This window comes from Spea bombifrons, chromosome 3, assembly GCF_027358695.1.
Source record: "Spea bombifrons isolate aSpeBom1 chromosome 3, aSpeBom1.2.pri, whole genome shotgun sequence".
NCBI classification, from domain to species: Eukaryota; Metazoa; Chordata; class Amphibia; order Anura; family Pelobatidae; genus Spea; species Spea bombifrons.
In genome coordinates this window covers 2,548,568-2,573,024 of record NC_071089.1, presented here as the reverse complement: position 1 = coordinate 2,573,024, position 24,457 = coordinate 2,548,568, and the positions used below count along the sequence as shown (strand labels likewise).

At 44.7% G+C, this 24,457-nt stretch overlaps 14 non-coding genes across 14 annotated transcripts; all 14 read left to right on the top strand.

The window, feature by feature from the left end:
• The first annotated feature begins 552 nt into the window (after positions 1 to 552).
• LOC128487863 (U5 spliceosomal RNA) lies at positions 553 to 667 on the top strand. Its single transcript, XR_008353312.1, has one exon. It is a non-coding gene; the product is annotated as a U5 spliceosomal RNA (small nuclear RNA).
• Positions 668 to 2,290: 1,623 nt separating this feature from the next.
• On the top strand, positions 2,291 to 2,405 carry LOC128487956 (U5 spliceosomal RNA). The gene has a single exon (XR_008353402.1). It is a non-coding gene; the product is annotated as a U5 spliceosomal RNA (small nuclear RNA).
• A 1,622-nt stretch (positions 2,406 to 4,027) lies between these two features.
• Positions 4,028 to 4,142, top strand: LOC128487954 (U5 spliceosomal RNA). Its single transcript, XR_008353400.1, has one exon. It is a non-coding gene; the product is annotated as a U5 spliceosomal RNA (small nuclear RNA).
• Positions 4,143 to 5,764: 1,622 nt separating this feature from the next.
• On the top strand, positions 5,765 to 5,879 carry LOC128487953 (U5 spliceosomal RNA). Its single transcript, XR_008353399.1, has one exon. It is a non-coding gene; the product is annotated as a U5 spliceosomal RNA (small nuclear RNA).
• Positions 5,880 to 7,501: 1,622 nt separating this feature from the next.
• On the top strand, positions 7,502 to 7,616 carry LOC128487952 (U5 spliceosomal RNA). The gene has a single exon (XR_008353398.1). It is a non-coding gene; the product is annotated as a U5 spliceosomal RNA (small nuclear RNA).
• Positions 7,617 to 9,239: 1,623 nt separating this feature from the next.
• On the top strand, positions 9,240 to 9,354 carry LOC128487951 (U5 spliceosomal RNA). Its single transcript, XR_008353397.1, has one exon. It is a non-coding gene; the product is annotated as a U5 spliceosomal RNA (small nuclear RNA).
• A 1,623-nt stretch (positions 9,355 to 10,977) lies between these two features.
• On the top strand, positions 10,978 to 11,092 carry LOC128488203 (U5 spliceosomal RNA). The gene has a single exon (XR_008353635.1). It is a non-coding gene; the product is annotated as a U5 spliceosomal RNA (small nuclear RNA).
• A 1,623-nt stretch (positions 11,093 to 12,715) lies between these two features.
• Positions 12,716 to 12,830, top strand: LOC128488127 (U5 spliceosomal RNA). Its single transcript, XR_008353564.1, has one exon. It is a non-coding gene; the product is annotated as a U5 spliceosomal RNA (small nuclear RNA).
• Positions 12,831 to 14,453: 1,623 nt separating this feature from the next.
• LOC128487950 (U5 spliceosomal RNA) lies at positions 14,454 to 14,568 on the top strand. Its single transcript, XR_008353396.1, has one exon. It is a non-coding gene; the product is annotated as a U5 spliceosomal RNA (small nuclear RNA).
• A 1,623-nt stretch (positions 14,569 to 16,191) lies between these two features.
• Positions 16,192 to 16,306, top strand: LOC128487949 (U5 spliceosomal RNA). Its single transcript, XR_008353395.1, has one exon. It is a non-coding gene; the product is annotated as a U5 spliceosomal RNA (small nuclear RNA).
• Positions 16,307 to 17,929: 1,623 nt separating this feature from the next.
• LOC128487948 (U5 spliceosomal RNA) lies at positions 17,930 to 18,044 on the top strand. Its single transcript, XR_008353394.1, has one exon. It is a non-coding gene; the product is annotated as a U5 spliceosomal RNA (small nuclear RNA).
• A 1,623-nt stretch (positions 18,045 to 19,667) lies between these two features.
• Positions 19,668 to 19,782, top strand: LOC128487947 (U5 spliceosomal RNA). Its single transcript, XR_008353393.1, has one exon. It is a non-coding gene; the product is annotated as a U5 spliceosomal RNA (small nuclear RNA).
• A 1,622-nt stretch (positions 19,783 to 21,404) lies between these two features.
• LOC128487946 (U5 spliceosomal RNA) lies at positions 21,405 to 21,519 on the top strand. The gene has a single exon (XR_008353392.1). It is a non-coding gene; the product is annotated as a U5 spliceosomal RNA (small nuclear RNA).
• A 1,535-nt stretch (positions 21,520 to 23,054) lies between these two features.
• Positions 23,055 to 23,169, top strand: LOC128488202 (U5 spliceosomal RNA). Its single transcript, XR_008353634.1, has one exon. It is a non-coding gene; the product is annotated as a U5 spliceosomal RNA (small nuclear RNA).
• Positions 23,170 to 24,457: the final 1,288 nt, after the last annotated feature.

Here is a 24,457-nt window from a genome sequence, read left to right as displayed (position 1 = left end):
GATATATTTGCTTTCAAAGGAAACAGCATCAGGCAACTTGGTATTTGTGAAGCCGATGGGTTCAGCACGCCACGATTGGAAAAAAGAGTAGTAATCGGATTCCATCCCGAAGCCTTACCCCTAACCTTGTAACACAGCCCAAAGAATGTGTGCCAGGAACTTCTGGTGGCTGCAGCAGAAGGGGAAGTTGCGGACCCCCGTAGGTAAGCGGTGGGGGAGTTACAATCTTCAGCTTTTCTTTTCTTAACGCAAACAACATTGTTTCAAAGAAGCAACCTCGCGCCCCAGTCACTAAGACTGCTGGAAGGTTTGTTTGAGCTGCCGCCTCATTTGAATACCCATGATGCACCGAGAAACGCCCCGCCTTATTGTTAGTTTAATAAGACTTTAAAACAGCCCAATATTAAATAGTTCCAATCCCTTTGCAATTGTGTTTTGCATGTGTTAAAGGTTCCAATGATCAGGCAAGAGCTGGGTGGGATTAATTAAACACACCTTAACCTCGAGGAGCACTGCCTGTGGCCGGGCCGTTGCCCTGCGGCATGCTTGGGTATACTCTGGTTTCTCTTCAGACCGAATAAATCTTTCGCCTTTTACTAAAGATTTCCGTGGGGAGGAACAACCATGAGTCTTAATCAATTTTTTGATGCCTGGCGTTTGCTGGGCTTCTTTGCTGTTGTTAACGATAGATCAAAAAGATTGCTTGCTTTAGTTGCAAGCTTCGTCCTGGCTAAGGGCTGCTTCGCATCCAGAAGCGCAAAATATCCTGCCTGTGTCATGCTATGTACTGTTTGGGGTTGTAGAAATGCTTTAACGAGGCAGAGTTAGACCACGCCCTCCAGACTGTATGCAAATAAGCCTGTACATATGCTTTCAAGCATATTCCCAATTGTTCTTTATGATAATAAACAAACCAAAAAAAAAAAACACCGGTCCTTAAATGTTTAACATTGAGATCTCTGTTCCTCACATGTGCAGTTGTATTATTCATTTCCTCAAATATCAATAGTGAAACATCTGGAAAAAGTACTCACCACACGCTTAAGGGGCCGGTTTTCAGCATGGAAAGGACTAATGCGCCCTCTGTACGTTCAGTGATCATAGCTTTTTTGCTATTTGTTTAAAAGCTTTCCGACACGAGTTGGGAAGCTCTATGCGTGTGGAAAGATCAGGTTGCAGACTTCATTTTTGGCAAAGTGTCTAGTCTGCCGTGTTTGGATTGACTTTTGCCGCTCCGATGCCGTGCTGCGCTCCTTCTTTGTGGCGGTGCTGGGGAGTCCGGTCGTCCGTGCGCTGCCGTTAGTGAGCCTTTTGCTCGTTCGTCGCAAGGCCGTATGGTGAACTGTCCGAGATTTTGTGCGTTTTCTTCCCGCCGCAGTTTTAATACAAAAACAATTTTGTTAGGTACTTTTTATAATCTTAGGTGCAAAATGTTGGCACTGGCGATGCTGCTTAAGACAAAAAGAAATTGAAGGAAATCAGGCTTTTTTGGTGTTTGTGAAAAGGATGGGCTAAACACGCCACAATGGGGAAGGATTCTAAGCCTTACCTAACCCTAAACTGTCAACCGTAAACCATTAACAGTACTCCGACGCTAACTGTAACTGGGCCTCTTCAAAGCCATGAGCTTAACCCGCCCCTAACCCAAGCTCTATCACCAAACCTTTCCATGCTTAAACGTTTCTAACCGCTAACTTTGGAAAGGTGGTTTAATTAGAAAGATTGGATTTGTGGAAAAGATATATTTGCTTTCAAAGGAAACAGCATCAGGCAACTTGGTATTTGTGAAGCCGATGGGTTCAGCACGCCACGATTGGAAAAAAGAGTAGTAATCGGATTCCATCCCGAAGCCTTACCCCTAACCTTGTAACACAGCCCAAAGAATGTGTGCCAGGAACTTCTGGTGGCTGCAGCAGAAGGGGAAGTTGCGGACCCCCGTAGGTAAGCGGTGGGGGAGTTACAATCTTCAGCTTTTCTTTTCTTAACGCAAACAACATTGTTTCAAAGAAGCAACCTCGCGCCCCAGTCACTAAGACTGCTGGAAGGTTTGTTTGAGCTGCCGCCTCATTTGAATACCCATGATGCTCCGAGAAACGCCCCGCCTTATTGTTAGTTTAATAAGACTTTAAAACAGCCCAATATTAAATAGTTCCAATCCCTTTGCAATTGTGTTTTGAATGTGTTAAAGGTTCCAATGATCAGGCAAGAGCTGGGTGGGATTAATTAAACACACCTTAACCTCGAGGAGCACTGCCTGTGGCCGGGCCGTTGCCCTGCGGCATGCTTGGGTATACTCTGGTTTCTCTTCAGACCGAATAAATCTTTCGCCTTTTACTAAAGATTTCCGTGGGGAGGAACGACCATGAGTCTTAATCAATTTTTTGATGCCTGGCGTTTGCTGGGCTTCTTTGCTGTTGTTAACGATAGATCAAAAAGATTGCTTGCTTTAGTTGCAAGCTTCGTCCTGGCTAAGGGCTGCTTCGCATCCAGAAGCGCAAAATATCCTGCCTGCGTCATGCTATGTACTGTTTGGGGTTGTAGAAATGCTTTAACGAGGCAGAGTTAGACCACGCCCTCCAGACTGTATGCAAATAAGCCTGTACATATGCTTTCAAGCATATTCCCAATTGTTCTTTATGATAATAAACAAACCAAAAAAAAAAACAACTGTCCTTAAATGTTTAACATTGAGATCTCTGTTCCTCACATGTGCAGTTGTATTATTCATTTCCTCAAATATCAATAGTGAAACATCTGGAAAAAGTACTCACCACACGCTTAAGGGGCCGGTTTTCAGCATGGAAAGGACTAATGCGCCCTCTGTACGTTCAGTGATCATAGCTTTTTTGCTATTTGTTTAAAAGCTTTCCGACACGAGTTGGGAAGCTCTATGCGTGTGGAAAGATCAGGTTGCAGACTTCATTTTTGGCAAAGTGTCTAGTCTGCCGTGTTTGGATTGACTTTTGCCGCTCCGATGCCGTGCTGCGCTCCTTCTTTGTGGCGGTGCTGGGGAGTCCGGTCGTCCGTGCGCTGCCGTTAGTGAGCCTTTTGCTCGTTCGTCGCAAGGCCGTATGGTGAACTGTCCGAGATTTTGTGCGTTTTCTTCCCGCCGCAGTTTTAATACAAAAACAATTTTGTTAGGTACTTTTTATAATCTTAGGTGCAAAATGTTGGCACTGGCGATGCTGCTTAAGACAAAAAGAAATTGAAGGAAATCAGGCTTTTTTGGTGTTTGTGAAAAGGATGGGCTAAACACGCCACAATGGGGAAGGATTCTAAGCCTTACCTAACCCTAAACTGTCAACCGTAAACCATTAACAGTACTCCGACGCTAACTGTAACTGGGCCTCTTCAAAGCCATGAGCTTAACCCGCCCCTAACCCAAGCTCTATCACCAAACCTTTCCATGCTTAAACGTTTCTAACCGCTAACTTTGGAAAGGTGGTTTAATTAGAAAGATTGGATTTGTGGAAAAGATATATTTGCTTTCAAAGGAAACAGCATCAGGCAACTTGGTATTTGTGAAGCCGATGGGTTCAGCACGCCACGATTGGAAAAAAGAGTAGTAATCAGATTCCATCCCGAAGCCTTACCCCTAACCTTGTAACACAGCCCAAAGAATGTGTGCCAGGAACTTCTGGTGGCTGCAGCAGAAGGGGAAGTTGCGGACCCCCGTAGGTAAGCGGTGGGGGAGTTACAATCTTCAGCTTTTCTTTTCTTAACGCAAACAACATTGTTTCAAAGAAGCAACCTCGCGCCCCAGTCACTAAGACTGCTGGAAGGTTTGTTTGAGCTGCCGCCTCATTTGAATACCCATGATGCACCGAGAAACGCCCCGCCTTATTGTTAGTTTAATAAGACTTTAAAACAGCCCAATATTAAATAGTTCCAATCCCTTTGCAATTGTGTTTTGCATGTGTTAAAGGTTCCAATGATCAGGCAAGAGCTGGGTGGGATTAATTAAACACACCTTAACCTCGAGGAGCACTGCCTGTGGCCGGGCCGTTGCCCTGCGGCATGCTTGGGTATACTCTGGTTTCTCTTCAGACCGAATAAATCTTTCGCCTTTTACTAAAGATTTCCGTGGGGAGGAACGACCATGAGTCTTAATCAATTTTTTGATGCCTGGCGTTTGCTGGGCTTCTTTGCTGTTGTTAACGATAGATCAAAAAGATTGCTTGCTTTAGTTGCAAGCTTCGTCCTGGCTAAGGGCTGCGTCGCATCCAGAAGCGCAAAATATCCTGCCTGTGTCATGCTATGTACTGTTTGGGGTTGTAGAAATGCTTTAACGAGGCAGAGTTAGACCACGCCCTCCAGACTGTATGCAAATAAGCCTGTACATATGCTTTCAAGCATATTCCCAATTGTTCTTTATGATAATAAACAAACCAAAAAAAAAAACAACTGTCCTTAAATGTTTAACATTGAGATCTCTGTTCCTCACATGTGCAGTTGTATTATTCATTTCCTCAAATATCAATAGTGAAACATCTGGAAAAAGTACTCACCACACGCTTAAGGGGCCGGTTTTCAGCATGGAAAGGACTAATGCGCCCTCTGTACGTTCAGTGATCATAGCTTTTTTGCTATTTGTTTAAAAGCTTTCCGACACGAGATGGGAAGCTCTATGCGTGTGGAAAGATCAGGTTGCAGACTTCATTTTTGGCAAAGTGTCTAGTCTGCCGTGTTTGGATTGACTTTTGCCGCTCCGATGCCGTGCTGCGCTCCTTCTTTGTGGCGGTGCTGGGGAGTCCGGTCGTCCGTGCGCTGCCGTTAGTGAGCCTTTTGCTCGTTCGTCGCAAGGCCGTATGGTGAACTGTCCGAGATTTTGTGCGTTTTCTTCCCGCCGCAGTTTTAATACAAAAACAATTTTGTTAGGTACTTTTTATAATCTTAGGTGCAAAATGTTGGCACTGGCGATGCTGCTTAAGACAAAAAGAAATTGAAGGAAATCAGGCTTTTTTGGTGTTTGTGAAAAGGATGGGCTAAACACGCCACAATGGGGAAGGATTCTAAGCCTTACCTAACCCTAAACTGTCAACCGTAAACCATTAACAGTACTCCGACGCTAACTGTAACTGGGCCTCTTCAAAGCCATGAGCTTAACCCGCCCCTAACCCAAGCTCTATCACCAAACCTTTCCATGCTTAAACGTTTCTAACCGCTAACTTTGGAAAGGTGGTTTAATTAGAAAGATTGGATTTGTGGAAAAGATATATTTGCTTTCAAAGGAAACAGCATCAGGCAACTTGGTATTTGTGAAGCCGATGGGTTCAGCACACCACGATTGGAAAAAAGAGTAGTAATCGGATTCCATCCCGAAGCCTTACCCCTAACCTTGTAACACAGCCCAAAGAATGTGTGCCAGGAACTTCTGGTGGCTGCAGCAGAAGGGGAAGTTGCGGACCCCCGTAGGTAAGCGGTGGGGGAGTTACAATCTTCAGCTTTTCTTTTCTTAACGCAAACAACATTGTTTCAAAGAAGCAACCTCGCGCCCCAGTCACTAAGACTGCTGGAAGGTTTGTTTGAGCTGCCGCCTCATTTGAATACCCATGATGCACCGAGAAACGCCCCGCCTTATTGTTAGTTTAATAAGACTTTAAAACAGCCCAATATTAAATAGTTCCAATCCCTTTGCAATTGTGTTTTGCATGTGTTAAAGGTTCCAATGATCAGGCAAGAGCTGGGTGGGATTAATTAAACACACCTTAACCTCGAGGAGCACTGCCTGTGGCCGGGCCGTTGCCCTGCGGCATGCTTGGGTATACTCTGGTTTCTCTTCAGACCGAATAAATCTTTCGCCTTTTACTAAAGATTTCCGTGGGGAGGAACGACCATGAGTCTTAATCAATTTTTTGATGCCTGGCGTTTGCTGGGCTTCTTTGCTGTTGTTAACGATAGATCAAAAAGATTGCTTGCTTTAGTTGCAAGCTTCGTCCTGACTAAGGGCTGCTTCGCATCCAGAAGCGCAAAATATCCTGCCTGCGTCATGCTATGTACTGTTTGGGGTTGTAGAAATGCTTTAACGAGGCAGAGTTAGACCACGCCCTCCAGACTGTATGCAAATAAGCCTGTACATATGCTTTCAAGCATATTCCCAATTGTTCTTTATGATAATAAACAAACCAAAAAAAAAAACAACTGTCCTTAAATGTTTAACATTGAGATCTCTGTTCCTCACATGTGCAGTTGTATTATTCATTTCCTCAAATATCAATAGTGAAACATCTGGAAAAAGTACTCACCACACGCTTAAGGGGCCGGTTTTCAGCATGGAAAGGACTAATGCGCCCTCTGTACGTTCAGTGATCATAGCTTTTTTGCTATTTGTTTAAAAGCTTTCCGACACGAGTTGGGAAGCTCTATGCGTGTGGAAAGATCAGGTTGCAGACTTCATTTTTGGCAAAGTGTCTAGTCTGCCGTGTTTGGATTGACTTTTGCCGCTCCGATGCCGTGCTGCGCTCCTTCTTTGTGGCGGTGCTGGGGAGTCCGGTCGTCCGTGCGCTGCCGTTAGTGAGCCTTTTGCTCGTTCGTCGCAAGGCCGTATGGTGAACTGTCCGAGATTTTGTGCGTTTTCTTCCCGCCGCAGTTTTAATACAAAAACAATTTTGTTAGGTACTTTTTATAATCTTAGGTGCAAAATGTTGGCACTGGCGATGCTGCTTAAGACAAAAAGAAATTGAAGGAAATCAGGCTTTTTTGGTGTTTGTGAAAAGGATGGGCTAAACACGCCACAATGGGGAAGGATTCTAAGCCTTACCTAACCCTAAACTGTCAACCGTAAACCATTAACAGTACTCCGACGCTAACTGTAACTGGGCCTCTTCAAAGCCATGAGCTTAACCCGCCCCTAACCCAAGCTCTATCACCAAACCTTTCCATGCTTAAACGTTTCTAACCGCTAACTTTGGAAAGGTGGTTTAATTAGAAAGATTGGATTTGTGGAAAAGATATATTTGCTTTCAAAGGAAACAGCATCAGGCAACTTGGTATTTGTGAAGCCGATGGGTTCAGCACGCCACGATTGGAAAAAAGAGTAGTAATCAGATTCCATCCCGAAGCCTTACCCCTAACCTTGTAACACAGCCCAAAGAATGTGTGCCAGGAACTTCTGGTGGCTGCAGCAGAAGGGGAAGTTGCGGACCCCCGTAGGTAAGCGGTGGGGGAGTTACAATCTTCAGCTTTTCTTTTCTTAACGCAAACAACATTGTTTCAAAGAAGCAACCTCGCGCCCCAGTCACTAAGACTGCTGGAAGGTTTGTTTGAGCTGCCGCCTCATTTGAATACCCATGATGCACCGAGAAACGCCCCGCCTTATTGTTAGTTTAATAAGACTTTAAAACAGCCCAATATTAAATAGTTCCAATCCCTTTGCAATTGTGTTTTGCATGTGTTAAAGGTTCCAATGATCAGGCAAGAGCTGGGTGGGATTAATTAAACACACCTTAACCTCGAGGAGCACTGCCTGTGGCCGGGCCGTTGCCCTGCGGCATGCTTGGGTATACTCTGGTTTCTCTTCAGACCGAATAAATCTTTCGCCTTTTACTAAAGATTTCCGTGGGGAGGAACGACCATGAGTCTTAATCAATTTTTTGATGCCTGGCGTTTGCTGGGCTTCTTTGCTGTTGTTAACGATAGATCAAAAAGATTGCTTGCTTTAGTTGCAAGCTTCGTCCTGGCTAAGGGCTGCTTCGCATCCAGAAGCGCAAAATATCCTGCCTGCGTCATGCTATGTACTGTTTGGGGTTGTAGAAATGCTTTAACGAGGCAGAGTTAGACCACGCCCTCCAGACTGTATGCAAATAAGCCTGTACATATGCTTTCAAGCATATTCCCAATTGTTCTTTATGATAATAAACAAACCAAAAAAAAAAAACAACTGTCCTTAAATGTTTAACATTGAGATCTCTGTTCCTCACATGTGCAGTTGTATTATTCATTTCCTCAAATATCAATAGTGAAACATCTGGAAAAAGTACTCACCACACGCTTAAGGGGCCGGTTTTCAGCATGGAAAGGACTAATGCGCCCTCTGTACGTTCAGTGATCATAGCTTTTTTACTATTTGTTTAAAAGCTTTCCGACACGAGTTGGGAAGCTCTATGCGTGTGGAAAGATCAGGTTGCAGACTTCATTTTTGGCAAAGTGTCTAGTCTGCCGTGTTTGGATTGACTTTTGCCGCTCCGATGCCGTGCTGCGCTCCTTCTTTGTGGCGGTGCTGGGGAGTCCGGTCGTCCGTGCGCTGCCGTTAGTGAGCCTTTTGCTCGTTCGTCGCAAGGCCGTATGGTGAACTGTCCGAGATTTTGTGCGTTTTCTTCCCGCCGCAGTTTTAATACAAAAACAATTTTGTTAGGTACTTTTTATAATCTTAGGTGCAAAATGTTGGCACTGGCGATGCTGCTTAAGACAAAAAGAAATTGAAGGAAATCAGGCTTTTTTGGTGTTTGTGAAAAGGATGGGCTAAACACGCCACAATGGGGAAGGATTCTAAGCCTTACCTAACCCTAAACTGTCAACCGTAAACCATTAACAGTACTCCGACGCTAACTCTAACTGGGCCTCTTCAAAGCCATGAGCTTAACCCGCCCCTAACCCAAGCTCTATCACCAAACCTTTCCATGCTTAAACGTTTCTAACCGCTAACTTTGGAAAGGTGGTTTAATTAGAAAGATTGGATTTGTGGAAAAGATATATTTGCTTTCAAAGGAAACAGCATCAGGCAACTTGGTATTTGTGAAGCCGATGGGTTCAGCACGCCACGATTGGAAAAAAGAGTAGTAATCAGATTCCATCCCGAAGCCTTACCCCTAACCTTGTAACACAGCCCAAAGAATGTGTGCCAGGAACTTCTGGTGGCTGCAGCAGAAGGGGAAGTTGCGGACCCCCGTAGGTAAGCGGTGGGGGAGTTACAATCTTCAGCTTTTCTTTTCTTAACGCAAACAACATTGTTTCAAAGAAGCAACCTCGCGCCCCAGTCACTAAGACTGCTGGAAGGTTTGTTTGAGCTGCCGCCTCATTTGAATACCCATGATGCACCGAGAAACGCCCCGCCTTATTGTTAGTTTAATAAGACTTTAAAACAGCCCAATATTAAATAGTTCCAATCCCTTTGCAATTGTGTTTTGCATGTGTTAAAGGTTCCAATGATCAGGCAAGAGCTGGGTGGGATTAATTAAACACACCTTAACCTCGAGGAGCACTGCCTGTGGCCGGGCCGTTGCCCTGCGGCATGCTTGGGTATACTCTGGTTTCTCTTCAGACCGAATAAATCTTTCGCCTTTTACTAAAGATTTCCGTGGGGAGGAACGACCATGAGTCTTAATCAATTTTTTGATGCCTGGCGTTTGCTGGGCTTCTTTGCTGTTGTTAACGATAGATCAAAAAGATTGCTTGCTTTAGTCGCAAGCTTCGTCCTGGCTAAGGGCTGCGTCGCATCCAGAAGCGCAAAATATCCTGCCTGCGTCATGCTATGTACTGTTTGGGGTTGTAGAAATGCTTTAACGAGGCAGAGTTAGACCACGCCCTCCAGACTGTATGCAAATAAGCCTGTACACATGCTTTCAAGCATATTCCCAATTGTTCTTTATGATAATAAACAAACCAAAAAAAAAAAACAACTGTCCTTAAATGTTTAACATTGAGATCTCTGTTCCTCACATGTGCAGTTGTATTATTCATTTCCTCAAATATCAATAGTGAAACATCTGGAAAAAGTACTCACCACACGCTTAAGGGGCCGGTTTTCAGCATGGAAAGGACTAATGCGCCCTCTGTACGTTCAGTGATCATAGGTTTTTTGCTATTTGTTTAAAAGCTTTCCGACACGAGTTGGGAAGCTCTATGTGTGTGGAAAGATCAGGTTGCAGACTTCATTTTTGGCAAAGTGTCTAGTCTGCCGTGTTTGGATTGACTTTTGCCGCTCCGATGCCGTGCTGCGCTCCTTCTTTGTGGCGGTGCTGGGGAGTCCGGTCGTCCGTGCGCTGCCGTTAGTGAGCCTTTTGCTCGTTCGTCGCAAGGCCGTATGGTGAACTGTCCGAGATTTTGTGCGTTTTCTTCCCGCCGCAGTTTTAATACAAAAACAATTTTGTTAGGTACTTTTTATAATCTTAGGTGCAAAATGTTGGCACTGGCGATGCTGCTTAAGACAAAAAGAAATTGAAGGAAATCAGGCTTTTTTGGTGTTTGTGAAAAGGATGGGCTAAACACGCCACAATGGGGAAGGATTCTAAGCCTTACCTAACCCTAAACTGTCAACCGTAAACCATTAACAGTACTCCGACGCTAACTGTAACTGGGCCTCTTCAAAGCCATGAGCTTAACCCGCCCCTAACCCAAGCTCTATCACCAAACCTTTCCATGCTTAAACGTTTCTAACCGCTAACTTTGGAAAGGTGGTTTAATTAGAAAGATTGGCTTTGTGGAAAAGATATATTTGCTTTCAAAGGAAACAGCATCAGGCAACTTGGTATTTGTGAAGCCGATGGGTTCAGCACGCCACGATTGGAAAAAAGAGTAGTAATCAGATTCCATCCCGAAGCCTTACCCCTAACCTTGTAACACAGCCCAAAGAATGTGTGCCAGGAACTTCTGGTGGCTGCAGCAGAAGGGGAAGTTGCGGACCCCCGTAGGTAAGCGGTGGGGGAGTTACAATCTTCAGCTTTTCTTTTCTTAACGCAAACAACATTGTTTCAAAGAAGCAACCTCGCGCCCCAGTCACTAAGACTGCTGGAAGGTTTGTTTGAGCTGCCGCCTCATTTGAATACCCATGATGCACCGAGAAACGCCCCGCCTTATTGTTAGTTTAATAAGACTTTAAAACAGCCCAATATTAAATAGTTCCAATCCCTTTGCAATTGTGTTTTGCATGTGTTAAAGGTTCCAATGATCAGGCAAGAGCTGGGTGGGATTAATTAAACACACCTTAACCTCGAGGAGCACTGCCTGTGGCCGGGCCGTTGCCCTGCGGCATGCTTGGGTATACTCTGGTTTCTCTTCAGACCGAATAAATCTTTCGCCTTTTATTAAAGATTTCCGTGGGGAGGAACGACCATGAGTCTTAATCAATTTTTTGATGCCTGGCGTTTGCTGGGCTTCTTTGCTGTTGTTAACGATAGATCAAAAAGATTGCTTGCTTTAGTCGCAAGCTTCGTCCTGGTTAAGGGCTGCGTCGCATCCAGAAGCGCAAAATATCCTGCCTGTGTCATGCTATGTACTGTTTGGGGTTGTAGAAATGCTTTAATGAGGCAGAGTTAGACCACGCCCTCCAGACTGTATGCAAATAAGCCTGTACACATGCTTTCAAGCATATTCCCAATTGTTCTTTATGATAATAAACAAACCAAAAAAAAAAAACAACTGTCCTTAAATGTTTAACATTGAGATCTCTGTTCCTCACATGTGCAGTTGTATTATTCATTTCCTCAAATATCAATAGTGAAACATCTGGAAAAAGTACTCACCACACGCTTAAGGGGCCGGTTTTCAGCATGGAAAGGACTAATGCGCCCTCTGTACGTTCAGTGATCATAGCTTTTTTGCTATTTGTTTAAAAGCTTTCCGACACGAGTTGGGAAGCTCTATGCGTGTGGAAAGATCAGGTTGCAGACTTCATTTTTGGCAAAGTGTCTAGTCTGCCGTGTTTGGATTGACTTTTGCCGCTCCGATGCCGTGCTGCGCTCCTTCTTTGTGGCGGTGCTGGGGAGTCCGGTCGTCCGTGCGCTGCCGTTAGTGAGCCTTTTGCTCGTTCGTCGCAAGGCCGTATGGTGAACTGTCCGAGATTTTGTGCGTTTTCTTCCCGCCGCAGTTTTAATACAAAAACAATTTTGTTAGGTACTTTTTATAATCTTAGGTGCAAAATGTTGGCACTGGCGATGCTGCTTAAGACAAAAAGAAATTGAAGGAAATCAGGCTTTTTTGGTGTTTGTGAAAAGGATGGGCTAAACACGCCACAATGGGGAAGGATTCTAAGCCTTACCTAACCCTAAACTGTCAACCGTAAACCATTAACAGTACTCCGACGCTAACTGTAACTGGGCCTCTTCAAAGCCATGAGCTTAACCCGCCCCTAACCCAAGCTCTATCACCAAACCTTTCCATGCTTAAACGTTTCTAACCGCTAACTTTGGAAAGGTGGTTTAATTAGAAAGATTGGATTTGTGGAAAAGATATATTTGCTTTCAAAGGAAACAGCATCAGGCAACTTGGTATTTGTGAAGCCGATGGGTTCAGCACGCCACGATTGGAAAAAAGAGTAGTAATCAGATTCCATCCCGAAGCCTTACCCCTAACCTTGTAACACAGCCCAAAGAATGTGTGCCAGGAACTTCTGGTGGCTGCAGCAGAAGGGGAAGTTGCGGACCCCCGTAGGTAAGCGGTGGGGGAGTTACAATCTTCAGCTTTTCTTTTCTTAACGCAAACAACATTGTTTCAAAGAAGCAACCTCGCGCCCCAGTCACTAAGACTGCTGGAAGGTTTGTTTGAGCTGCCGCCTCATTTGAATACCCATGATGCACCGAGAAACGCCCCGCCTTATTGTTAGTTTAATAAGACTTTAAAACAGCCCAATATTAAATAGTTCCAATCCCTTTGCAATTGTGTTTTGCATGTGTTAAAGGTTCCAATGATCAGGCAAGAGCTGGGTGGGATTAATTAAACACACCTTAACCTCGAGGAGCACTGCCTGTGGCCGGGCCGTTGCCCTGCGGCATGCTTGGGTATACTCTGGTTTCTCTTCAGACTGAATAAATCTTTCGCCTTTTACTAAAGATTTCCGTGGGGAGGAACGACCATGAGTCTTAATCAATTTTTTGATGCCTGGCGTTTGCTGGGCTTCTTTGCTGTTGTTAACGATAGATCAAAAAGATTGCTTGCTTTAGTCGCAAGCTTCGTCCTGGCTAAGGGCTGCGTCGCATCCAGAAGCGCAAAATATCCTGCCTGCGTCATGCTATGTACTGTTTGGGGTTGTAGAAATGCTTTAACGAGGCAGAGTTAGACCACGCCCTCCAGACTGTATGCAAATAAGCCTGTACACATGCTTTCAAGCATATTCCCAATTGTTCTTTATGATAATAAACAAACCAAAAAAAAAAAACAACTGTCCTTAAATGTTTAACATTGAGATCTCTGTTCCTCACATGTGCAGTTGTATTATTCATTTCCTCAAATATCAATAGTGAAACATCTGGAAAAAGTACTCACCACACGCTTAAGGGGCCGGTTTTCAGCATGGAAAGGACTAATGCGCCCTCTGTACGTTCAGTGATCATAGCTTTTTTGCTATTTGTTTAAAAGCTTTCCGACACGAGTTGGGAAGCTCTATGCGTGTGGAAAGATCAGGTTGCAGACTTCATTTTTGGCAAAGTGTCTAGTCTGCCGTGTTTGGATTGACTTTTGCCGCTCCGATGCCGTGCTGCGCTCCTTCTTTGTGGCGGTGCTGGGGAGTCCGGTCGTCCGTGCGCTGCCGTTAGTGAGCCTTTTGCTCGTTCGTCGCAAGGCCGTATGGTGAACTGTCCGAGATTTTGTGCGTTTTCTTCCCGCCGCAGTTTTAATACAAAAACAATTTTGTTAGGTACTTTTTATAATCTTAGGTGCAAAATGTTGGCACTGGCGATGCTGCTTAAGACAAAAAGAAATTGAAGGAAATCAGGCTTTTTTGGTGTTTGTGAAAAGGATGGGCTAAACACGCCACAATGGGGAAGGATTCTAAGCCTTACCTAACCCTAAACTGTCAACCGTAAACCATTAACAGTACTCCGACGCTAACTGTAACTGGGCCTCTTCAAAGCCATGAGCTTAACCCGCCCCTAACCCAAGCTCTATCACCAAACCTTTCCATGCTTAAACGTTTCTAACCGCTAACTTTGGAAAGGTGGTTTAATTAGAAAGATTGGATTTGTGGAAAAGATATATTTGCTTTCAAAGGAAACAGCATCAGGCAACTTGGTATTTGTGAAGCCGATGGGTTCAGCACGCCACGATTGGAAAAAAGAGTAGTAATCAGATTCCATCCCGAAGCCTTACCCCTAACCTTGTAACACAGCCCAAAGAATGTGTGCCAGGAACTTCTGGTGGCTGCAGCAGAAGGGGAAGTTGCGGACCCCCGTAGGTAAGCGGTGGGGGAGTTACAATCTTCAGCTTTTCTTTTCTTAACGCAAACAACATTGTTTCAAAGAAGCAACCTCGCGCCCCAGTCACTAAGACTGCTGGAAGGTTTGTTTGAGCTGCCGCCTCATTTGAATACCCATGATGCACCGAGAAACGCCCCGCCTTATTGTTAGTTTAATAAGACTTTAAAACAGCCCAATATTAAATAGTTCCAATCCCTTTGCAATTGTGTTTTGCATGTGTTAAAGGTTCCAATGATCAGGCAAGAGCTGGGTGGGATTAATTAAACACACCTTAACCTCGAGGAGCACTGCCTGTGGCCGGGCCGTTGCCCTGCGGCATGCTTGGGTATACTCTGGTTTCTCTTCAGACCGAATAAATCTTTCGCCTTTTACTAAAGATTTCCGTGGGGAGGAACGACCATGAGTCTTAATCAATTTTTTGATGCCTGGCGTTTGCTGGGCTTCTTTGCTGTTGTTAACGATAGATCAAAAAGATTGCTTGCTTTAGTCGCAAGCTTCGTCCTGGCTAAGGGCTGCGTCGCATCCAGAAGCGCAAAATATCCTGCCTGCGTCATGCTATGTACTGTTTGGGGTTGTAGAAATGCTTTAACGAGGCAGAGTTAGACCACGCCCTCCAGACTGTATGCAAATAAGCCTGTACACATGCTTTCAAGCATATTCCCAATTGTTCTTTATGATAATAAACAAACCAAAAAAAAAAAACAACTGTCCTTAAATGTTTAACATTGAGATCTCTGTTCCTCACATGTGCAGTTGTATTATTCATTTCCTCAAATATCAATAGTGAAACATCTGGAAAAAGTACTCACCACACGCTTAAGGGGCCGGTTTTCAGCATGGAAAGGACTAATGCGCCCTCTGTACGTTCAGTGATCATAGCTTTTTTGCTATTTGTTTAAAAGCTTTCCGACACGAGTTGGGAAGCTCTATGCGTGTGGAAAGATCAGGTTGCAGACTTCATTTTTGGCAAAGTGTCTAGTCTGCCGTGTTTGGATTGACTTTTGCCGCTCCGATGCCGTGCTGCGCTCCTTCTTTGTGGCGGTGCTGGGGAGTCCGGTCGTCCGTGCGCTGCCGTTAGTGAGCCTTTTGCTCGTTCGTCGCAAGGCCGTATGGTGAACTGTCCGAGATTTTGTGCGTTTTCTTCCCGCCGCAGTTTTAATACAAAAACAATTTTGTTAGGTACTTTTTATAATCTTAGGTGCAAAATGTTGGCACTGGCGATGCTGCTTAAGACAAAAAGAAATTGAAGGAAATCAGGCTTTTTTGGTGTTTGTGAAAAGGATGGGCTAAACACGCCACAATGGGGAAGGATTCTAAGCCTTACCTAACCCTAAACTGTCAACCGTAAACCATTAACAGTACTCCGACGCTAACTGTAACTGGGCCTCTTCAAAGCCATGAGCTTAACCCGCCCCTAACCCAAGCTCTATCACCAAACCTTTCCATGCTTAAACGTTTCTAACCGCTAACTTTGGAAAGGTGGTTTAATTAGAAAGATTGGATTTGTGGAAAAGATATATTTGCTTTCAAAGGAAACAGCATCAGGCAACTTGGTATTTGTGAAGCCGATGGGTTCAGCACGCCACGATTGGAAAAAAGAGTAGTAATCAGATTCCATCCCGAAGCCTTACCCCTAACCTTGTAACACAGCCCAAAGAATGTGTGCCAGGAACTTCTGGTGGCTGCAGCAGAAGGGGAAGTTGCGGACCCCCGTAGGTAAGCGGTGGGGGAGTTACAATCTTCAGCTTTTCTTTTCTTAACGCAAACAACATTGTTTCAAAGAAGCAACCTCGCGCCCCAGTCACTAAGACTGCTGGAAGGTTTGTTTGAGCTGCCGCCTCATTTGAATACCCATGATGCACCGAGAAACGCCCCGCCTTATTGTTAGTTTAATAAGACTTTAAAACAGCCCAATATTAAATAGTTCCAATCCCTTTGCAATTGTGTTTTGCATGTGTTAAAGGTTCCAATGATCAGGCAAGAGCTGGGTGGGATTAATTAAACACACCTTAACCTCGAGGAGCACTGCCTGTGGCCGGGCCGTTGCCCTGCGGCATGCTTGGGTATACTCTGGTTTCTCTTCAGACCGAATAAATCTTTCGCCTTTTACTAAAGATTTCCGTGGGGAGGAACGACCATGAGTCTTAATCAATTTTTTGATGCCTGGCGTTTGCTGGGCTTCTTTGCTGTTGTTAACGATAGATCAAAAAGATTGCTTGCTTTAGTCGCAAGCTTCGTCCTGGCTAAGGGCTGCGTCGCATCCAGAAGCGCAAAATATCCTGCCTGCGTCATGCTATGTACTGTTTGGGGTTGTAGAAATGCTTTAACGAGGCAGAGTTAGACCACGCCCTCCAGACTGTATGCAAATAAGCCTGTACACATGCTTTCAAGCATATTCCCAATTGTTCTTTATGATAATAAACAAACCAAAAAAAAAAAACAACTGTCCTTAAATGTTTAACATTGAGATCCCTGTTCCTCACATGTGCAGTTGTATTATTCATTTCCTCAAATATCAATAGTGAAACATCTGGAAAAAGTACTCACCACACGCTTAAGGGGCCGGTTTTCAGCATGGAAAGGACTAATGCGCCCTCTGTACGTTCAGTGATCATAGCTTTTTTGCTATTTGTTTAAAAGCTTTCCGACACGAGTTGGGAAGCTCTATGCGTGTGGAAAGATCAGGTTGCAGACTTCATTTTTGGCAAAGTGTCTAGTCTGCCGTGTTTGGATTGACTTTTGCCGCTCCGATGCCGTGCTGCGCTCCTTCTTTGTGGCGGTGCTGGGGAGTCCGGTCGTCCGTGCGCTGCCGTTAGTGAGCCTTTTGCTCGTTCGTCGCAAGGCCGTATGGTGAACTGTCCGAGATTTTGTGCGTTTTCTTCCCGCCGCAGTTTTAATACAAAAACAATTTTGTTAGGTACTTTTTATAATCTTAGGTGCAAAATGTTGGCACTGGCGATGCTGCTTAAGACAAAAAGAAATTGAAGGAAATCAGGCTTTTTTGGTGTTTGTGAAAAGGATGGGCTAAACACGCCACAATGGGGAAGGATTCTAAGCCTTACCTAACCCTAAACTGTCAACCGTAAACCATTAACAGTACTCCGACGCTAACTGTAACTGGGCCTCTTCAAAGCCATGAGCTTAACCCGCCCCTAACCCAAGCTCTATCACCAAACCTTTCCATGCTTAAACGTTTCTAACCGCTAACTTTGGAAAGGTGGTTTAATTAGAAAGATTGGATTTGTGGAAAAGATATATTTGCTTTCAAAGGAAACAGCATCAGGCAACTTGGTATTTGTGAAGCCGATGGGTTCAGCACGCCACGATTGGAAAAAAGAGTAGTAATCAGATTCCATCCCGAAGCCTTACCCCTAACCTTGTAACACAGCCCAAAGAATGTGTGCCAGGAACTTCTGGTGGCTGCAGCAGAAGGGGAAGTTGCGGACCCCCGTAGGTAAGCGGTGGGGGAGTTACAATCTTCAGCTTTTCTTTTCTTAACGCAAACAACATTGTTTCAAAGAAGCAACCTCGCGCCCCAGTCACTAAGACTGCTGGAAGGTTTGTTTGAGCTGCCGCCTCATTTGAATACCCATGATGCACCGAGAAACGCCCCGCCTTATTGTTAGTTTAATAAGACTTTAAAACAGCCCAATATTAAATAGTTCCAATCCCTTTGCAATTGTGTTTTGCATGTGTTAAAGGTTCCAATGATCAGGCAAGAGCTGGGTGGGATTAATTAAACACACCTTAACCTCGAGGAGCACTGCCTGTGGCCGGGCCGTTGCCCTGCGGCATGCTTGGGTATACTCTGGTTTCTCTTCAGACCGAATAAATCTTTCGCCTTTTACTAAAGATTTCCGTGGGGAGGAACGACCATGAGTCTTAATCAATTTTTTGATGCCTGGCGTTTGCTGGGCTTCTTTGCTGTTGTTAACGATAGATCAAAAAGATTGCTTGCTTTAGTCGCAAGCTTCGTCCTGGCTAAGGGCTGCGTCGCATCCAGAAGCGCAAAATATCCTGCCTGCGTCATGCTATGTACTGTTTGGGGTTGTAGAAATGCTTTAACGAGGCAGAGTTAGACCACGCCCTCCAGACTGTATGCAAATAAGCCTGTACACATGCTTTCAAGCATATTCCCAATTGTTCTTTATGATAATAAACAAACCAAAAAAAAAAAACAACTGTCCTTAAATGTTTAACATTGAGATCTCTGTTCCTCACATGTGCAGTTGTATTATTCATTTCCTCAAATATCAATAGTGAAACATCTGGAAAAAGTACTCACCACACGCTTAAGGGGCCGGTTTTCAGCATGGAAAGGACTAATGCGCCCTCTGTACGTTCAGTGATCATAGCTTTTTTGCTATTTGTTTAAAAGCTTTCCGACACGAGTTGGGAAGCTCTATGCGTGTGGAAAGATCAGGTTGCAGACTTCATTTTTGGCAAAGTGTCTAGTCTGCCGTGTTTGGATTGACTTTTGCCGCTCCGATGCCGTGCTGCGCTCCTTCTTTGTGGCGGTGCTGGGGAGTCCGGTCGTCCGTGCGCTGCCGTTAGTGAGCCTTTTGCTCGTTCGTCGCAAGGCCGTATGGTGAACTGTCCGAGATTTTGTGCGTTTTCTTCCCGCCGCAGTTTTAATACAAAAACAATTTTGTTAGGTACTTTTTATAATCTTAGGTGCAAAATGTTGGCACTGGCGATGCTGCTTAAGACAAAAAGAAATTGAAGGAAATCAGGCTTTTTTGGTGTTTGTGAAAAGGATGGGCTAAACACGCCACAATGGGGAAGGATTCTAAGCCTTACCTAACCCTAAACTGTCAACCGTAAACCATTAACAGTACTCCGACGCTAACTGTAACTGGGCCTCTTCAAAGCCATGAGCTTAACCCGCCCCTAACCCAAGCTCTATCACCAAACCTTTCCATGCTTAAACGTTTCTAACCGCTAACTTTGGAAAGGTGGTTTAATTAGAAAGATTGGATTTGTGGAAAAGATATATTTGCTTTCAAAGGAAACAGCATCAGGCAACTTGGTATTTGTGAAGCCGATGGGTTCAGCACGCCACGATTGGAAAAAAGAGTAGTAATCAGATTCCATCCCGAAGCCTTACCCCTAACCTTGTAACACAGCCCAAAGAATGTGTGCCAGGAACTTCTGGTGGCTGCAGCAGAAGGGGAAGTTGCGGACCCCCGTAGGTAAGCGGTGGGGGAGTTACAATCTTCAGCTTTTCTTTTCTTAACGCAAACAACATTGTTTCAAAGAAGCAACCTCGCGCCCCAGTCACTAAGACTGCTGGAAGGTTTGTTTGAGCTGCCGCCTCATTTGAATACCCATGATGCACCGAGAAACGCCCCGCCTTATTGTTAGTTTAATAAGACTTTAAAACAGCCCAATATTAAATAGTTCCAATCCCTTTGCAATTGTGTTTTGCATGTGTTAAAGGTTCCAATGATCAGGCAAGAGCTGGGTGGGATTAATTAAACACACCTTAACCTCGAGGAGCACTGCCTGTGGCCGGGCCGTTGCCCTGCGGCATGCTTGGGTATACTCTGGTTTCTCTTCAGACCGAATAAATCTTTCGCCTTTTACTAAAGATTTCCGTGGGGAGGAACGACCATGAGTCTTAATCAATTTTTTGATGCCTGGCGTTTGCTGGGCTTCTTTGCTGTTGTTAACGATAGATCAAAAAGATTGCTTGCTTTAGTTGCAAGCTTCGTCCTGGCTAAGGGCTGCTTCGCATCCAGAAGCGCAAAATATCCTGCCTGCGTCATGCTATGTACTGTTTGGGGTTGTAGAAATGCTTTAACGAGGCAGAGTTAGACCACGCCCTCCAGACTGTATGCAAATAAGCCTGTACATATGCTTTCAAGCATATTCCCAATTGTTCTTTATGATAATAAACAAACCAAAAAAAAAAAACAACTGTCCTTAAATGTTTAACATTGAGATCTCTGTTCCTCACATGTGCAGTTGTATTATTCATTTCCTCAAATATCAATAGTGAAACATCTGGAAAAAGTACTCACCACACGCTTAAGGGGCCGGTTTTCAGCATGGAAAGGACTAATGCGCCCTCTGTACGTTCAGTGATCATAGCTTTTTTGCTATTTGTTTAAAAGCTTTCCGACACGAGTTGGGAAGCTCTATGCGTGTGGAAAGATCAGGTTGCAGACTTCATTTTTGGCAAAGTGTCTAGTCTGCCGTGTTTGGATTGACTTTTGCCGCTCCGATGCCGTGCTGCGCTCCTTCTTTGTGGCGGTGCTGGGGAGTCCGGTCGTCCGTGCGCTGCCGTTAGTGAGCCTTTTGCTCGTTCGTCGCAAGGCCGTATGGTGAACTGTCCGAGATTTTGTGCGTTTTCTTCCCGCCGCAGTTTTAATACAAAAACAATTTTGTTAGGTACTTTTTATAATCTTAGGTGCAAAATGTTGGCACTGGCGATGCTGCTTAAGACAAACAGAAATTGAAGGAAATCAGGCTTTTTTGGTGTTTGTGAAAAGGATGGGCTAAACACGCCACAATGGGGAAGGATTCTAAGCCTTACCTAACCCTAAACTGTCAACCGTAAACCATTAACAGTACTCCGACGCTAACTGTAACTGGGCCTCTTCAAAGCCATGAGCTTAACCCGCCCCTAACCCAAGCTCTATCACCAAACCTTTCCATGCTTAAACGTTTCTAACCGCTAACTTTGGAAAGGTGGTTTAATTAGAAAGATTGGATTTGTGGAAAAGATATATTTGCTTTCAAAGGAAACAGCATCAGGCAACTTGGTATTTGTGAAGCCGATGGGTTCAGCACGCCACGATTGGAAAAAAGAGTAGTAATCAGATTCCATCCCGAAGCCTTACCCCTAACCTTGTAACACAGCCCAAAGAATGTGTGCCAGGAACTTCTGGTGGCTGCAGCAGAAGGGGAAGTTGCGGACCCCCGTAGGTAACGGTGGGGGAGTTACAATCTTCAGCTTTTCTTTTCTTAACGCAAACAACATTGTTTCAAAGAAGCAACCTCGCGCCCCAGTCACTAAGACTGCTGGAAGGTTTGTTTGAGCTGCCGCCTCATTTGAATACCCATGATGCACCGAGAAACGCCCCGCCTTATTGTTAGTTTAATAAGACTTTAAAACAGCCCAATATTAAATAGTTCCAATCCCTTTGCAATTGTGTTTTGCATGTGTTAAAGGTTCCAATGATCAGGCAAGAGCTGGGTGGGATTAATTAAACACACCTTAACCTCGAGGAGCACTGCCTGTGGCCGGGGCGTTGCCCTGCGGCATGCTTGGGTATACTCTGGTTTCTCTTCAGACCGAATAAATCTTTCGCCTTTTACTAAAGATTTCCGTGGGGAGGAACGACCATGAGTCTTAATCAATTTTTTGATGCCTGGCGTTTGCTGGGCTTCTTTGCTGTTGTTAACGATAGATCAAAAAGATTGCTTGCTTTAGTCGCAAGCTTCGTCCTGGCTAAGGGCTGCGTCGCATCCAGAAGCGCAAAATATCCTGCCTGTGTCATGCTATGTACTGTTTGGGGTTGTAGAAATGCTTTAATGAGGCAGAGTTAGACCACGCCCTCCAGACTGTATGCAAATAAGCCTGTACACATGCTTTCAAGCATATTCCCAATTGTTCTTTATGATAATAAACAAACCAAAAAAAAAAAACAACTGTCCTTAAATGTTTAACATTGAGATCCCTGTTCCTCACATGTGCAGTTGTATTATTCATTTCCTCAAATATCAATAGTGAAACATCTGGAAAAAGTACTCACCACACACTTAAGGGGCCGGTTTTCAGCATGGAAAGGACTAATGCGCCCTCTGTACGTTCAGTGATCATAGCTTTTTTGCTATTTGTTTAAAAGCTTTCCGACACGAGTTGGGAAGCTCTATGCGTGTGGAAAGATCAGGTTGCAGACTTCATTTTTGGCAAAGTGTCTAGTCTGCCGTGTTTGGATTGACTTTTGCCGCTCCGATGCCGTGCTGCGCTCCTTCTTTGTGGCGGTGCTGGGGAGTCCGGTCGTCCGTGTGCTGCCGTTAGTGAGCCTTTTGCTCGTTTGTCGCAAGGCCGTATGGTGAACTGTCCGAGATTTTGTGCGTTTTCTTCCCGCCGCAGTTTTAATACAAAAACAATTTTGTTAGGTACTTTTTATAATCTTAGGTGCAAAATGTTGGCACTGGCGATGCTGCTTAAGACAAAAAGAAATTGAAGGAAATCAGGCTTTTTTGGTGTTTGTGAAAAGGATGGGCTAAACACGCCACAATGGGGAAGGATTCTAAGCCTTACCTAACCCTAAACTGTCAACCGTAAACCATTAACAGTACTCCGACGCTAACTGTAACTGGGCCTCTTCAAAGCCATGAGCTTAACCCGCCCCTAACCCAAGCTCTATCACCAAACCTTTCCATGCTTAAACGTTTCTAACCGCTAACTTTGGAAAGGTGGTTTCCAGCACGCCACGATTGGAAAAAAGAGTAGTAATCAGATTCCATCCCGAAGCCTTACCCCTAACCTTGTAACACAGCCCAAAGAATGTGTGCCAGGAACTTCTGGTGGCTGCAGCAGAAGGGGAAGTTGCGGACCCCCGTAGGTAAGCGGTGGGGGAGTTACAATCTTCAGCTTTTCTTTTCTTAACGCAAACAACATTGTTTCAAAGAAGCAACCTCGCGCCCCAGTCACTAAGACTGCTGGAAGGTTTGTTTGAGCTGCCGCCTCATTTGAATACCCATGATGCACCGAGAAACGCCCCGCCTTATTGTTAGTTTAATAAGACTTTAAAACAGCCCAATATTAAATAGTTCCAATCCCTTTGCAATTGTGTTTTGCATGTGTTAAAGGTTCCAATGATCAGGCAAGAGCTGGGTGGGATTAATTAAACACACCTTAACCTCGAGGAGCACTGCCTGTGGCCGGGCCGTTGCCCTGCGGCATGCTTGGGTATACTCTGGTTTCTCTTCAGACCGAATAAATCTTTCGCCTTTTATTAAAGATTTCCGTGGGGAGGAACGACCATGAGTCTTAATCAATTTTTTGATGCCTGGCGTTTGCTGGGCTTCTTTGCTGTTGTTAACGATAGATCAAAAAGATTGCTTGCTTTAGTTGCAAGCTTCGTCCTGGCTAAGGGCTGCGTCGCATCCAGAAGCGCAAAATATCCTGCCTGCGTCATGCTATGTACTGTTTGGGGTTGTAGAAATGCTTTAACGAGGCAGAGTTAGACCACGCCCTCCAGACTGTATGCAAATAAGCCTGTACATATGCTTTCAAGCATATTCCCAATTGTTCTTTATGATAATAAACAAACCAAAAAAAAAAAACAACTGTCCTTAAATGTTTAACATTGAGATCTCTGTTCCTCACATGTGCAGTTGTATTATTCATTTCCTCAAATATCAATAGTGAAACATCTGGAAAAAGTACTCACCACACGCTTAAGGGGCCGGTTTTCAGCATGGAAAGGACTAATGCGCCCTCTGTACGTTCAGTGATCATAGCTTTTTTGCTATTTGTTTAAAAGCTTTCCGACTCGAGTTGGGAAGCTCTATGCGTGTGGAAAGATCAGGTTGCAGACTTCATTTTTGGCAAAGTGTCTAGTCTGCCGTGTTTGGATTGACTTTTGCCGCTCCGATGCCGTGCTGCGCTCCTTCTTTGTGGCGGTGCTGGGGAGTCCGGTCGTCCGTGCGCTGCCGTTAGTGAGCCTTTTGCTCGTTCGTCGCAAGGCCGTATGGTGAACTGTCCGAGATTTTGTGCGTTTTCTTCCCGCCGCAGTTTTAATACAAAAACAATTTTGTTAGGTACTTTTTATAATCTTAGGTGCAAAATGTTGGCACTGGCGATGCTGCTTAAGACAAAAAGAAATTGAAGGAAATCAGGCTTTTTTGGTGTTTGTGAAAAGGATGGGCTAAACACGCCACAATGGGGAAGGATTCTAAGCCTTACCTAACCCTAAACTGTCAACCGTAAACCATTAACAGTACTCCGACGCTAACTGTAACTGGGCCTCTTCAAAGCCATGAGCTTAACCCGCCCCTAACCCAAGCTCTATCACCAAACCTTTCCATGCTTAAACGTTTCTAACCGCTAACTTTGGAAAGGTGGTTTAATTAGAAAGATTGGATTTGTGGAAAAGATATATTTGCTTTCAAAGGAAACAGCATCAGGCAACTTGGTATTTGTGAAGCCGATGGGTTCAGCACGCCACGATTGGAAAAAAGAGTAGTAATCAGATTCCATCCCGAAGCCTTACCCCTAACCTTGTAACACAGCCCAAAGAATGTGTGCCAGGAACTTCTGGTGGCTGCAGCAGAAGGGGAAGTTGCGGACCCCCGTAGGTAAGCGGTGGGGG